At 36.5% G+C, this 16,255-nt stretch overlaps 1 protein-coding gene across 4 annotated transcripts in view; it reads left to right on the top strand.

The window, feature by feature from the left end:
* The window catches only part of htr4 (5-hydroxytryptamine receptor 4), a 138,963-nt gene that overhangs the window by 108,786 nt on the left and 13,922 nt on the right, over positions 1-16,255 (top strand). The gene's annotated exons all lie outside the window — the stretch shown is intronic.

Here is a 16,255-nt window from a genome sequence, read left to right on the forward strand (position 1 = left end):
ATTACCCACACCTGCCCCGTGTCATTATCCCTTGTTTGTCTTACCTATATATACCCTCTTGTTTCTTTGTCCTGTGTTCGGTCATTGTATGTATATGGTTCTTGTCTGCGTATCCCCCGTGCCTTGTGCTGTATGTTCCTGTTCCTGGTTGTTGTGTGAGTTTAGTTATTGTCAGTTCTTTGTAGTTTTGTTCAGTGTGGTGTTTAGTCCTTGTATTTTAGTTTAGTCAGTTTATGTGCCTGTTCTGTTCTTCCATTCATTATCGTGTTTTGTTCCCCACTGTGGGTTTTTGTTTTGCGTGTTTTTTGTAATATTAAAGTCTTGTTAACCCCTTCACTGCCTGCCTGCAATTGGGTTCTTTTGCCATTCCTGACACATAGAGTGCAACTCGAAATGATTAAATAAGGGTTAAATGTACATATTCATTTACTTAGGCTCCTTTATTAGTATTAGTTTTACGACAGGGGTTGAGGATTTATCTAAACCAGTGGTTCTCAAACTGGGGGCCGTGGCTGCCTGGGGGGCCCCAAGATGGATCCAGGGGGTCACAGATTTTGTGGCATTTTATGAAATATAGAAATTTATCATAGATTTTATGCAATCAAACATCAGAAAAATGACACCACCAACCAAACGAATGGAGGTTCCAGCATTGTATAACTGAATGTTTTTGGTTTAATTAAAATTCCAAGTTTAAGATTATACGTCTTTATATGGGGGGCCGCAAAGCGATGCACTTAACACAAAGGGGGCCTTACAATGAAAAAGTTTGAGAACCACTGATCTAAACGTCTACCTTAAACTACCTTAAGCTAATTCTGTCTAACTGGATTTCATGACTAAACATTCAACATTCAAAGGCACTTGGGACATTTTATTTAGTGACTTGACCTGTAATGTGAAACACTGCTATCATCCCACCCACATTTTTAGGTAAAGAGACTTTTCATGAGCAGACCACTTATCCTAATGAGCAGGAGCGGCAAAATAAAGCACGAGGGGGGGCTGCATGAAGAAAGTGGCCCACTAGGTCATCATTCGTTTTCATTGAGAGGGGCGAGAAGAACAGAGAGCCGCTCCGATCCCGTGAAACTGGCCTTTCTCAGAATTTAACAATACTTGTGACTTGTATCAGGATCTTCCGCTGCTAAAAGCATATATTTCATTCATTTATCAGATGATTCATTTTATAATGGAGTTGCTGTTAAACAGAGTAAAGCACAAATATCAGATTTTGGTGTTGCTTGCTGTTAGATCAGACCATTAAAAGGTGATGGAAGTATTATTATTGAAGTTCAGTCCGTTCAGATCTTGTTTGCGTGAAACAGACTCACACGTTCTTCCAAATGAGCACGAGATGGCTGGGTCCAGCGTGTGCTCAGACACACATTTCAGTAAATAATTTTTTGCTGGTAATTGGAGTTTCGCTCGTGTTTACGTCTAATAAGGATGCCTCATCACCTCACCAACCGAAAGTCTTGCAGCTTTTCTTCTCAGATCTCATGTTTTTGATGATCAATCGGAGCCATGATTTGGGAAGAAAGTCACAGCAACAGCAACTAATGGATTATTATTATTCTGCATTGAAAGTGAAGGATTCTGTGTGTGCACTTTTACACACTTATCTCACAGACCTGAGGGTGAACAGACAACAGATGTCAATATTCTTTTATTTGTCTAGGATGATGTATCCAGACTTATGAAACATGCATAGCCTCGAGCTTGTGGTAATTTGACTGTTATTATAGCAAATCGATGGCGGGATGTCCATGTTACCCAAAGGATCTTAACCAAACTAGGGCCACAAGACCATCACTTGTAAAGAGATGCATGTCTTATGAGGCGCGATGTGGACACGTGGTACTGTGTCATTGAGGTGGTGAGCTAAGTGGGTGGGATGAATACTTTTCAATATACAGCCACGGAAAATATAAAGCGAGCTCTCCAAAATTATTTTCAGTTTTTCTAAATTTACCATTTATGTTTAAGTAAAATCATTTTTGTTTCATTCTGTAAACTACTGACACCATAAACGACACAAACCGGTTAAAATAACAACAAATATGGAGTGTTTGTAGACCTTGAATACTCTTGAAGTGCATTGATCTTGAAGTTCATATTCATTCAAACAACACAATACTAAGGTTTTTACATGTATTTTAGGATCAGTTCAAAAAAGACGGAAGACGCCTGACTTTTTACAACTTTCATAACAAAGATCCATATTAGGTTCAAAAATATCCCATTCCTACTATTGGATGGCTTCCCACAACAGTAATGGACTTCATCATTTTTGTAGTAACTTCACCATGTCGAAATTCATTAAACACTAATGACACTTCATTAAAAACTTGTGTTGTTGGTTTGTTCTAATCTTAATAAACACTGAATACTTTAGGTGTAGAGGAGCAGTGGCTTGTATGAAGTGAAGGAGATTTCAGATGATTTTCAGTGGCCCAAACACAGTCTAATTAATGCAATTAAAATCCTGTTCTGCCATTTTGTTTGAGACATCTCTGAAAAATATAACCGTTTTTATCTTCTGGGTTACACCATACAGACAGTATCCTAATGGGTGAATCTCACAAAATCTGTCAAAAGAAAAATATTTATACTAAGTGTTCACTTTTTTCAACATCAGTGTTTGGATGACTATTGTTTTTTGAATCGGCGTAACTTAAAGCTTGTTCAAGGCTATTGTTTCGTTCGTTTTGGGAAGGAAAACATGGTTTGTAGAATAGTTTTAAAGCTTTAGTTGAGTTCCTTTGTTTTAGGATACGATCTAATGAGATGCTGTATCACAACCACATTGTCATCATGACACATCAGCATATGTGTTGAATTGGCTGAATAACTTATTTTATTTTGCTTAAAATATGGAAATGAAATGAAAAAATAGGCTTTGTACAAAATATCATTTCCTTTTGTCATCTGGACAGATTTTTTTGTGTGAGATTTACCCTTGTCATGGACAACATCTTGTACAGTCTATTGAACACATTGTTTGAATTGTGAAAATGAATACATCCACATTGCCATTCAGTCAGCGGTACTTGATGGTTTCTTGTAAAATTATTGGATTTGTCGGATAAATATACAGTGGTAAGTGAACACAAACGGTTTGATTATTTAACATTTGATTTATTTTAGTAAGAGTGGATTCTGGCAGGGGTATTATTCCACTTGAGAGAATGATCTCACTCGACTCGGTGCATTTACGTCTGCAAACAGATGGATTACAGTGTGGATTTTGGATACTTGAGAGGGTGTAGATTGATAGAGTACAGCTATCTTCAACTTCTACTGCTGGCAATAGTTGCCTTCTAGTATATATTGCGTAGGATTTTTTTCTTTTATAAAGAAGACTTTTACCGAAATGCCCATAATTGGAAACTCCAGTGGGAGTGCTTGACCATAACTACATTTCTTAGTTCACAACTTCTCAACTTCAACTTCTCAACTTCTACTGCTCACTTTTATGACTCATCCATATGTAATTTTGGTGTATAGTTTTGGATTTGTTCATTTTTCAAAGGCTGTTAAACGGATTTCTTGCAGTCAAGATGCAGCAAAGGCCCACAGAGAGGATAAAGTCATGTGGTGCAGATAGCAGCGCCATTTCCAGAGCTATAAGCATATGGTTGTCATAGCTCTTTGAATGGTACTGCCATATGCATTGAACTATCAGCATCACGCTCCAACATCTCTTCCAAAGGCTGTGTAAGTGAGTTCATTTGTTTGTCTGTCTATCGTAATTTGTTTATTTCTTAGTTGGTTGTTTGTTTCTTGTCTTTCATTTATTTGAAATTCTTTTTTTAATATATACAAATCTAACATCACTCTCAGTGCAATGAGATAATGGGTTTAAATAAATAAAAAAGGCAGACCTTTCTAACTACATGTTAAAACTCAGGCACGATTATGGGATGCCCATTGGTGTTAAGTTGTCTTGTCAACAACTTTTTGGCAGAAAATCAGACCTTTAAAAAGAGATGGAATTAAGTTTCCAGCTTCAAGATTTGTTTACATTGTGGGGAGCATCCAAAAGTGCCCACGGGGAAAACAGTTTAACAAGCGTACTAAATAATATTAATAAAGATTTTTATCTTCGTCTTAAAAATCTAGGTTTGTTTAAAGGTTAAATTGGGGGACTGGGTTAAGAGGATAGGAAATAGCATTAGCTCAGTATAAAAGCAATAGAAGTCAATGGAATTAAGCAGCCACAGCGATAGAATAACAAACATGCGTGTGTGTTTTCTCCGTTCTCAGCTGTGTCCTAACGCATACAAATGAGATTTCAAGAGGAACGGATCAATGTGGTTGTTGTTAGGATCACTCACAGAAAACTGTGTCCAGAGGTCCCTGCAGTTTTAAAGAGAAGTGACCTTTTGGTAAATGTCCAGTGCTCTTCATCTCAACCCAATGCATTAACTCGGAGTGGGATGAAACCTGATAGGCAGAGGGGACTTTCTGTGCCTAAGTGCTGTTTCTATATCAGTTCATGAAATAAAAAAATCTAAGAGCCAGCTCTATTATTAGCTCTTATTGGTTATGTAACAGCATTCGTTGCATGAGAATAACGGGACACTTAGAAGAGTTCAGCCATGCCCAGCATTCCTCGCTTTCATCGAGCAGTGCATTATCTCAGCGGAGTGACTTTCAGCGGAGTGACTTTCAGCCCTTTTGTTTGTTTGCTAAAAGCAGCATTATGGTCCATTCTTTTTGCTCTAACAACTTGTGCTCATAAAGGTTTGCTTTGCCTATTGAATTTCCTGGAATTATGCCACCAACCATTTCACTTTTTATGATGTTTGGGAGGATTTCTCCTATTCATTTTCTCATTGCAAAAAAGCTGAGAGAAAACTCACAGCATTACCAGAAAGGTATTTAAAGGTACAAGACTCAAATTGTACTATGGATGCAGTTATGATGGGATGATCTTTTCAGTTTTATGTGTAGTGCCGTTCTGGGATATCAATTAAACTCTTATTGTATTTATTTATTGAAATGAGGTTGAAATTACTCTGACTTCTACAGAAGCATGTATCATCATATAGTTCTGTGTTGAAAGGTTAATAAACAAATGGGATATTTTTCATCCAGAATCTTACTCTGCCGGTAATGTGACTGTAACGTGAACTCTTCACATCAGGTTCTTAACATGTTAGAATCTAATTCCAAGGTTTTTGTAGGTTTTTTTCATCGGTTATTAGATCAGTGATCTTGTGCTCTGGGTTTAGTTTGACACAGATGTGTTAGTGGGTTCAATGGGTTTCACTCACAGTTTTTGCAAACAAAGCTTTTCTACAGCAAAATGTCTGTGTGTGGTCTAAACAGAAAAATAAGAAGGTTAAAGAATAGATTTTAAAGAAACATAGATTTTTACTGCTGTATGTAATAGCATCTGCTCTTATGCCACTGCAATGATGATATTAACATACTTGCAATTTAGCTTTAACTTAAAGAGGCATACATTTCCAAATAATACCATCTTGAAAAAAACAATTGTCTAAAATATTCTTTACCATGCTTGTGGCCCTTTGAAATACATTAAAACGTAGTATTTGATTCAATCAAATAGTTTTTTAAATTATAAAATACTTTGTTGTATTAGTTTGTTGCTGCTTTAATGTAATATTGATGTTCAAAAAATTTTTACTTGCTTCTGGTAAACAATTTTATAGAGCTCGTTGTCTGGCTTTTCAGCCTTGACTAATGGGTTCAGAAAAACATGAAGTGAGTGGGTCATGATGTAAATGGACTTGTTTCTTTTAAATGTTTTTGAAATATTGAGCTGGTAGACAGAAACACATGTTTACTGTCATACATCAATACCAGGAACTGATATATTCGTTCTTTATCATACAAACCTGTGATTGCTACCTCACATCTGAAAAACACTCAGTGTGCTTAAAAGGCTCTTCACAGTGATGCCATAGAAGAAACATTTTTAATTCCACAAAGAACCGTTTAGTGAAAGGCTCTTTAAAGAACCATATCTTTTACCTTTTTGTAATCTGTAGAACATTTTTTCGCCACAAAGAACCTTTTGTGAAACAGAAAGGTTCTTCAGATGTTAAAAGTTCTTTATGGAATCATTTAGACAAAAAAAGGTTCTTCTATGGCATTGTGAGGCACCTATATTTTTAAGAGTGAATGACTGTATACACTGACAAAAAAATTATGATGTGCCTCATAGATTTTATGAAAAGATATTATTAAAATATACTTGATATAATTATGTTCCTGTTTTTAACAAAAAAATAACGTCAAAATCTTGGGAATAAAATCTACAAATTTTGGTTGTCAAGATTTTGATGATTTTGTTTGAGTAATTTTAATTGAACAAATTATTAAGTAATCCAAATCAATTTTATTATGTTAAACCCATTTAAATTGGTCAAATTAAGTTTACTTATTTATTTTGAGTATCTGACTGCATTAGGAGATTCATTTTCCAGATTAAAGGCGGGGTAACCGATTTCCGAATTACGCTTTAGACAACTGAGTCGGCCGAGTACCAAAACAACCTTGTCGCCAATCAGCAGTAAGGTGCACAGTGCACAGGACGGACATTAGCCGAGACGAGCGCTGACGAAAGCGAAAGATGGGGGTAGGGGTGTGTTTGTTTTGGTGATTTGAACATCAACAACAGCTAAGAGAAATCTGACCTTTAACTGTCATTTTAAGTGTTTTTCAGTGAAAAGAAAGAATTGTTCGTTCTAAAAGCGAATGCTCACCCAGACCTGCCTGAAACACCTCGTGTAACCACACCCCCACAAATCTACGTCAGTTCGTGGTATGATTTGATTTTGGTATGATTAACCGCCCAAATGTATACACAAGTAAGGTGGGCGTACCTGTCAGTACAATACGCCCTTTTCACAATGACGTCACTTAACTTCCGCCTTTTCGCAAAACAGTGTATCATAACATCCGTCTTGCAACAAACAAGAAGAAGGAGAAGAACTTCCGTTTTGCCGTCGCGCTGGAATTTAACAACAGTGAGAGAAAAAAACTGACAGAACACGTATTCAAGTACTTATACTAGCACCTTCGCCAACACAAAAACAAAACAAAACACTTACCTTCATAATCAAACAGGTACTGTTCAACGAAGAATTTGTATCCTTTCTCTAGCTTTGATCTTGTTGTTAGCGAAAATTTGNAAAACAAAACACTTACCTTCATAATCAAACAGGTACTGTTCAACGAAGAATTTGTATCCTTTCTCTAGCTTTGATCTTGTTGTTAGCGAAAATTTGTCTGCAAGACGTTTTTCATCTTTTTGTTTTTTTTGTTGTTGTTTTTTTTTCTTTTTTTTTTTCTTTTTTTTGTGTTTTTTGTTGTATTTTCTTCTTCTTCTTGAGTTTTACTGGCGGTTGGCAAATCAGCTTATAGATGCATTACCGCCACCTTATGAACTGGAGTGCTAGCGGAAGTAATGATACACTGCTTCGCGGCAGAACGGAAGATGCGTGACGTCATGTGAAAAGGGCGTATTGATTTGGAACCTGATGTTCCAAATATGGTAAGAGGCGTTACATTTCCATCACACGCTTGCAGTATTCGACCAATCACTACGCACTGGTTAACTGGCCAATCATAGCACACCTCGCTTTTCAGAACGATGAGCTTTGTTAAAAATCAGCGTGTTTCAGAGAGGCGGAGCAAAGAGGAGATATACAAACATGCATGGTATGTGAAAAATACAGCGTTTTTGAACTTTAAATCGTGTATACACATTGCATTACATCTAAAACAAACCATAATATTTGTTTTAGCCGTGTCATATGACCCCTATAAGTATGGGTTTTTTAAGTTGTTAGCGCTGTTCAGAAGAGCAGCGCTTGTGCCTAGGCGGAGGGAGGCACGATATGAGTCATGAAGTGTGTTAATTCACTTATTGGGCAGCAACTGTGCTACTGCCCGTACAGAGATCAACAGTCTCTTCTTACTTGACCATCTATGTTGTAAAAAATAGTATATTTCAATATGAACAATACTTTAATAAATTGTTTCTGAAATAACTCGTTGGGAATATTTATCATATATAGTGGACTGTCCGTGGCTACTCCGCTTTTCGACTCCAGTATGTGTATGTGGTTCCCAAAATGTCATTTGGGGAAGGTCACTTGGCTGTTGCGGTGCATTACACTTAAAAAAAGTTTATTCCTGTGACTAAAAATGTCACTTGTTCATTGGTTTACGCGTTTTTGTGCTTGGACATCGGATGCACAATCAAGTGCCGCGAGTGCAGATGATGCACGCAGTTTTATACTGGCCACGTTTCTGTCTCTGTCTACCGCAAATATAACTTGCGAGTGTGAGCAACGGGAGATGGTGAGAAAGCGGTGCATCCTGCGTTTTCCACGGGTTTTAGATGTTAATGGCCACTACACAATACACACCTTCCGCAAGCATTTCTTAATTTCTTCCAAAAAGTGGTGGGGACATGTCCCACCCGCAAATTACGCCTGTGGTATTAAGGTTGTAAATTGTGTGATTCAAGAATTGAAATGACTTGTTAAGAATATACATTTACATGCATTTTTATGAAAGATGAATGCTTAGAAAAAGGAGACACTATAGAGACAGCAGCTATTATCTCATTGTTGCTGGTTTACAGGACTTTAGCCACTGATCAGAGATCAGTCCAACTAGTCCCATGCTCTTAAATATTTATTAGATTATGATGTCATGTGTGATTTGTTTAGTAATTTAAACTGTAAACAACTCAACAATTCTTCTTCTTATTGTTTTTTCAACATAAAAGCCTTTTTGGGCGACATTTGCTATTGCCGACTAACTCTCAGATGAACTTGACCACTCAGAATTTCAATGTGAAGTTTGACATGTTAATGTTTTGGTAACTTTTACTTTGAGCTTAAGGAGTTTCAGGTTGTAACCCATCATAACTATTACTTCAATTAAACAAAATTAAAGGGCACGCCATGAATTGCAAAGCGATTTGTGATTTCACTAGAACAGATATTTGGCTGTGAAAAAAATGATTAGTCCTATTAAGGAAAGAACATTGCACATCACTTATGACAACTGAACCAGTGAAGAAATAAATGATAATATAAAAAATATAAGTTTAGAATGGATGAGTGAATAATGGCAATTTTCATCTCCTTTCATCTTCATCGCCTTTGCGTCAGCCTGAGGAAAGAGGTGAAATTGTATTGACGTGAAATCTTTCTCTGGTTTGTGTCATGGAAAATGAATCCAACACTGTGACCTGTGTTCCCTTCTGGTCTTGGTCCTTTGCCTAAGTTCTAACAGACACAGAAACACACAGACAGGTTGTGATTGTAAAGTAAACTCCGAGACCTTCAGTGTTGTCCTCTCTTTTTTTTACTCTCTGTCTCTCTCCATCATTGTCATTGCTGCCTTGGCCGCCACCATATACCTTATTTCTATCAGAAAACAATCAGGTCATGGTCCTGTTCAGGTGCCACTCAGCCACACAGTTTTTAAAGTCTTCTATCACACACACACACACGCACACACACGGTGTATTTACACCCCCATGTGGCTAACAGGCCAAACTCAAGCTTTTGACAATCACCATAATGTGTGGTGAGCTTATTTTGACCAAAAACCATTACACACAATATGCATCATACACATGTGTAAATGCGCTGAAGCTCAGACTATAGCACTGTCTCAGTTAAAGGTATAGTCCACCCAAAAATGAAAATTCACCCTCAAGATATGTTCCAAACCTGTACAAATGTCTTTGTTCAAAAGAAAGGTAACGGAAGAATATTTGTAACCAAACAGTTGTGGGGCACCATTGACAACCATAGTAGGAAAAACACAGTAGGAAATCAATGGTGACCCAGAACTGTTTGATTTCCCACATTCATCAAAATATCTTCTCTTGCGTTCAATAGAACAAAAGTATACAGATTTGGAACAACTTGAGGGTGAGTAAATAATGACAGAATTTTTATTTTTGGGTGAACTGTCCCTGCAAAACAGACAACACTATGTTAGTTTTAGAGTTGCTGTAATAATACAGATGAGGAGTCTTTCTCAAAGATTATCTAGTAAAGTAAGACGTGGTTTACTGAATGTCACTGTGATACTTCCGGACCTGCTGAGTTGAAACTCATTTTGCAGTGTCTCGTCTGACCCCGTGTGAACTGGAATATGTCTGAAAAGATAAGTTGGTAATAGATTGCCTACTCACTCATTCTGTGAAGTGAGCCTGGAATTGCCGATGGTATCAGACAGTGAAGAAAGTTATCTTGACCTGCCGTTTGCTGGTTAATCCTATGCGAGGAGAGATTTTCCTGGATTGCCTCCTCTCTCTCTTTGAAATGATAGCGTGCATGACGCAAACTATATCACGATGAGGTGTGTTTATCAGATAAGAAGGCTTGATAAACAAGGGTTTAGTGCTTCTAGTAAATGATCCTTCCGTTATCATCACCTGTGTGAGACGTCTGTGTTTCAAAGAGAAGAAGAATAGTTTGACTTTCAACTCTCCGCATACAGTATAATGATGTATTAGATAGGTATTAGAAGCATCAATTTTAGTCTGTGCCCTGTTGAACTATTCTCATTCTGACAGGAGTTTTTATTCACTGGATGTGTTTCATCTAAAGGCACATTTATGTGAGTTTTTGCGCCAACATCTGCTTATGTAAACTCTACATGCTCTCCAATTTTAGCCTTGGAAAATGGCCAGTGTGTCCTAAATTAGCTAAAGCCTTTTGAAAATGTGTTATTCATTTATTTTACTTAATGAATTCATTTTTATTCATACGCAACTGTTATTGTATACATTTCACTGTAATGATATAAACAAGAGTGCTCAAAATACCCACCTCAACTCTACCCTTCCATATAAGGCACAGGAAACTAACACAGAAAAAAAGCAGATGCATAAACATTGAGAGTAAGAGAAAGTGTGTCAATATTTACTAGATAACTATTAAACTGGGAGAAATGATAAAACTATAATATTTAAGGTAAATAATAATAATGAAAAAAATGGACTACATTTCTGATGTTTATACACTGTGAAAATGAACTATCTAAATATAAGAAATAAATTCATGATATGAGAAGAAATAAGTGAAACTATCTGCCAGCGCAGTGAGACAATTAGTAAGATTTCTTCAAGTAAGAAACCATATCTAGGCTTTAGAAAAGTAAGAAATCTCTTGAAATAAGTGGTAAAACATGCAATGTTATAAGTTTAAATACTGGTTTTCTTATTTTTTAAGATCTTTAAACAAGAGTTACTTTTTTTCGCTATAGTTTAGAAAAAGAACTCTGAGTTAAACTGTTTCAGATCAAATTCATCTTGATAATGTCAGATAACTAGGATAGAAATGTATGGATTAGGTTGAATAGCTGTCGGATGTTAAATTTAAAGTGGTTGATTTGGAAAGGTGCTAACTTTAGCCTGCTAGCACTGAAATTATAATCCCACCCTCTATGCAATTCGCCGTCCAAAGCCACGCCTCCTCCAAACACATTAATGTATTTCGTAAATCCACGTAACGAATGACAAACTAAATCCATTAAATTCTTCTTGAAGCATGTACATGTCCGAAAAAAGGAGAGCAACCATGGTATCGTCTTTCAGACCCTTTGCCTTCCGGAGCTGTCTCCATCGTGTAAAAACTGAACCGATGTTAATTCGAGTTTTTCCTCTTTCATGATCCAGACATTTTTTCATCACTGCTTTTTCAAAAACTGACTTTCGTTTTGTAGACTGACTTGTTGTCGGTTCCGCAGGAAAGTTTGATTGTTGCTGATTGTCCGCCGCTCTCCCTACATTGATACAGCGGACGTGAGCGTGCTGCGGTGCTGATGACGTATGATGTCTGCGTGAACAGGGTGCGCAGTGGTATGCAAAATACGTTGGCTGAAAATGTACACATGACCAGTCACAGCGTTCGGCCAGAACGTTTTGATTGGGCTAACGTTTTTTGGTCCTACGCCTTTCACAGATGATATAAAATTATAAAAATATTATTTGACCACTATACTTCTTGATTGCTATCAGGATGTAAAGAGATTTCCAACCAACATGGCAAAAATGTGTGTGTACAGGATCACCCACCCTGCCTTTAAGTACACTATTAGATCATACATATTTAGGGCAACCAATTCCCAAGCAATGCTTAATTTTGTTTAGTCTGTGGTGTTAAAAGTTCGCATTAGCAATTAAAGAAAAAACACAAAGAAACTGATCAGGTAAGTGTCTGGATAATTTTGGTCCCAAATAATTATGTTTTACTGGTAGTCCACAGTATGAAGAATTTTGGGGTATAATATGTCACGGTTTACTTTATTTTGCTATCCTCACTTACATAAATGAACAACAGCGTCCTGCACCCACTAGTAAAAAATATTAAAAAAATGTATCTGGTGTCTGAATCATTTTTGGATTGACTGTATAATCTCATTACAAAGACTGGAACAATCCTTGCAATTACACACTGTAAAATATAAAAACAATATCGTGAAATAAAAAATACAGCATGTTATTGTAATAACTAAATTCGTATGTACTGTATGTCAGAGTATGTGAAAAATAACAGTGCACACCTTTACAGTTGCAAACACATAAACAAGAAATTCTGACACTGTTGTCATGGAGATTCCTATAGCAGATCAGATCATATCCTCTGTTTGTTATTATTTGAAACGGAAGAAATCCCCTATAGCAGGGGTCTGCAACCTTTTTGTAAGCGAGGGCTATCTGAAGAGATAAAATCATCCAGAGGCTGCTTGTTGGATATAATTAGAAAATACTTTCAAACTTTAAACTGTGTGATGCATAACGTGTTGCGTTATTTTTTTGTTATACTTAACTTTTAAGGTTTATGTTTTTTGTTACAGTCAATTTCACCTTAGTTATACCATAACCATTCACAGAATAGCGTAGCCTATTAGAGTGGTTAAATGATCATGTTTTATGTTTAAATGCGTAAGAAATTGTTAGAAACTGTTTTCATAAAGAAATTGAATAAAATTACCAAATGTAAAATAACACGGCATAAACTCGACTTTAAATTAAATGTAGATTAAATTTACCTTCACTTTAAGATACACGGATCCAGCATACTGTTACACGTGCGTTTTATTTTGAACTGTTTACATTTGTTAAAGCAGGACCAGCAGGGCCAATTTTTGACATCCTTTGGAATTATGTCATCACGTTATAACGGCATTACTTATTCTAAACAGAAATTGTCCACTAAAACCCCACTCAAACGCAGTAGATTCTGTGCTGCGCTCTGACACGTCTCGCCAGAGCGCCATTCACACTGTTTAACAAATATCACATATTTGTTCAAAATCTTTGTTAATGTAAATACCAACTTTACCCTGGACTGCAAGATACATTTATCTGTTTAGTAATAATTTTGGTTAACATTTTCAGTTGGGCTGGTATCGTAATCCACTAGGACTAAACTTTTTTAACTTGAATTTGCGCACACAGAATTACTACATAAAACATTCGCTATTAAGCGCTGTTTCCATCCAGTGAGTCAAAGAGAACAAAGACGTAGGCTACTTTCTTTATAATCTGGCGCCCAATATCACTAAGGAAATTTTGAGTTTCTGCAATAGAATAACAGTAGGTTTTCTTATTTCATAAATAGGCTATATATTGTAATCTACTTGCTGCTCAGAGCGCAGAGATGGAACATAATAAACGCGCAGCTTTCGGAGGTGAATGCCTGCTCTTTAGGAACGCAGCCATATAAAATGGGAGGCCTACCGAACTACTTTCATGTCAGACTTTGGCTAAAGCATTTTAGAACAACATCCCAGATGGTGTACAACGAGACCGGACCGTTGGTTAGTCCAGTTATGCCGTCAATTGAGGAAAGGCACATTCATTTTTGGAAGCGCATCGGGGAATTTATTTTGTGTTTCTATCATATTTAATTGCAAACATCTTCTTGTCGGATAAAAACGTATCCGACTCAATTCAGCGCATACTTTTTTATGCGCTTTTTTAGAATTTATGTGCGTCTTTGCGTTTGATATGTCTGCGCACAGCACGCACACAGAGTCGGGGTGCACAAAGTGAGGGGGCTGCTATGTTTAGTGGGGGGGGGGGGGGCAGGGTTTAGGGGTTTAGAATGGGCTGGTGTCCCGAAATTTCATCCTACCCGTCAGATTATCCTACCAGGCATGCGCACATCAATGTTACGTCATTTTCTTGCGCTATAAAATCATCCTACTTGTTTATTTTATACTGCTACGGGAATCTGATTGTGTATTTTCGTTGTTAAATCATTCTAGGCCTACATATTTATTTAGTACTGTAGTACAATTATAGGGTATTGCGCTGTAAATTAATCATACATGTTTCTTTTATGCTGTTAGATAATCTGACAGGGTATTTACAATGTAAATGTATTTAATGTGTTCATTTTAAACTGGTAGGACTATCTGACAGGGTATTTTGCATTGCAAAATCATCCTACCTGTTTATTTTGTCGATGTGGTTGGATACCACTGCCTTAGAAGGATGTATAGTCTACACTACTGATGGCTTTAGAATACTGTAACTGTGATTTACACACACTAATCTGACTGTAAAAATACCTGAGGAAATTTGTATTGCTCACAAAGTTATTGAAATAAAATAAAATATTGGCCTAAAAAATATTGGAAAACGTAAACTTAACAAAAAAGTGAAATAAACTGAAATAAGGCACTAAAATTATAATAATATACACAAACTAAAATAAAAATAAACTAATATTATATAGCAACATAAAAAATGTACAAATAAATAATAAAATGACAAAATCACATCAACTAAAATTAATACAAAGAAACAGTTTTCTGCTCGGGAATGTCTACATATAAAAATGTAATCTTTTTTTATACGATTTTTATTTTGTTTAACAAAATCAATAACAATACAGAACACACAAAACAGGCACATCCACAGAATCACAAAAACAAACATCCAAAAAGGTTAAAAAACCAACCCAACTACAACTTAATATGTGTAGATAAATATTCAACATGAAATCTGTGTTTGGTTTAATAGACAATTTTTTTTATTTTAAATGCATATTTCTTTTCTCATTTCAAAACCGTTTCTTCAAAACTAAAACCAAAATGTGTAAATAAACCTCCATTTCTACAACAGGATGCTTCATAAAACACTTAAGGAAGGAAGTGGTGGGAAAAAACTGTTGGAAAATAAACTCATATGATTCTCATTATGTGTGTGTAAATCAGAGTTTGCTCTCTTCCAGTACTCTTCGGTCTGTTGAGTCTTGCTTGTGTGACCGGCACTGCATTTCCCTGATGTCACGACATACCCACATAATTAATCCGGAAGTCTCAGAATGAGGGATGTACATCCCGCCTCTGTGCGTCTATGACCCAAAGCTCATGTTCATTAAATTAATAAGCTCTCTCTCTAATCCACACCAGATATGGCAAGACTGAATGCACCGGCATGATCAGGACATTATTACTCAAGTGTACCGAGTATTGTTTGTTTGCATCAGATGATATTCATTTGTCAGTTGTCTCAGACTGTGGCTGGGTTTTTCACGGCTGTTTTTTGGCAAACTGTATTGCAATGTGGCAGCAATTTTGGGTTGTGCTTCATTGAAAAGCTGTTTCCTTTGTAAATCCTCTTTTTGTTTTCCTTTTTCTTTCAGGTAAATTTCATGCCCAATTGACCCTTCACAAGCAGTTTGATTGACAGGCGATCTGACTAATCATAACGCCGATATTATGTGCCCCCTTGACTGACCGCCATTTTGTCCAACAAACAAACCAGTCCGACAAACCTGCCGTAGCAGAACTTTGGTGATTCATATGAAAAAATTGCTTTTTAATTATTGTAATAGTAAACAGAGAGATAATTATATACCCAGCTTTAATGGGCATTCACACTATAACGATAAACGATAACTAAGTTATAACTTTTAAAAATCATTCTAAATGAAGGAGAATAGCGGAGTTCACATCACAACTAGACCACACGATATTGTTGGAGTGTACGAATTACAGACAGGAGCGTTCGGGAAGTGGTGTTTTAATGCGGAATATAAAATTTATTGATATATTACTAACACATTACATGTATGAGCAAGCTGGTAAGGTATGCGTTGCGTCCCTGTGATGTGATGAGCGCACCTTCAGCCTTCAGAGAGCAGCATTAGTGACATTTTAAAGGAAAGACGTTTCTAGCAATGAAGCAACAGCTGTACTGTGTTTGTTGTATTTAACACAAATAAAG

Source organism: Triplophysa rosa, linkage group LG13 (genome assembly GCF_024868665.1).
Source record: "Triplophysa rosa linkage group LG13, Trosa_1v2, whole genome shotgun sequence".
In the NCBI taxonomy this organism is placed as follows: domain Eukaryota; kingdom Metazoa; phylum Chordata; class Actinopteri; order Cypriniformes; family Nemacheilidae; genus Triplophysa; species Triplophysa rosa.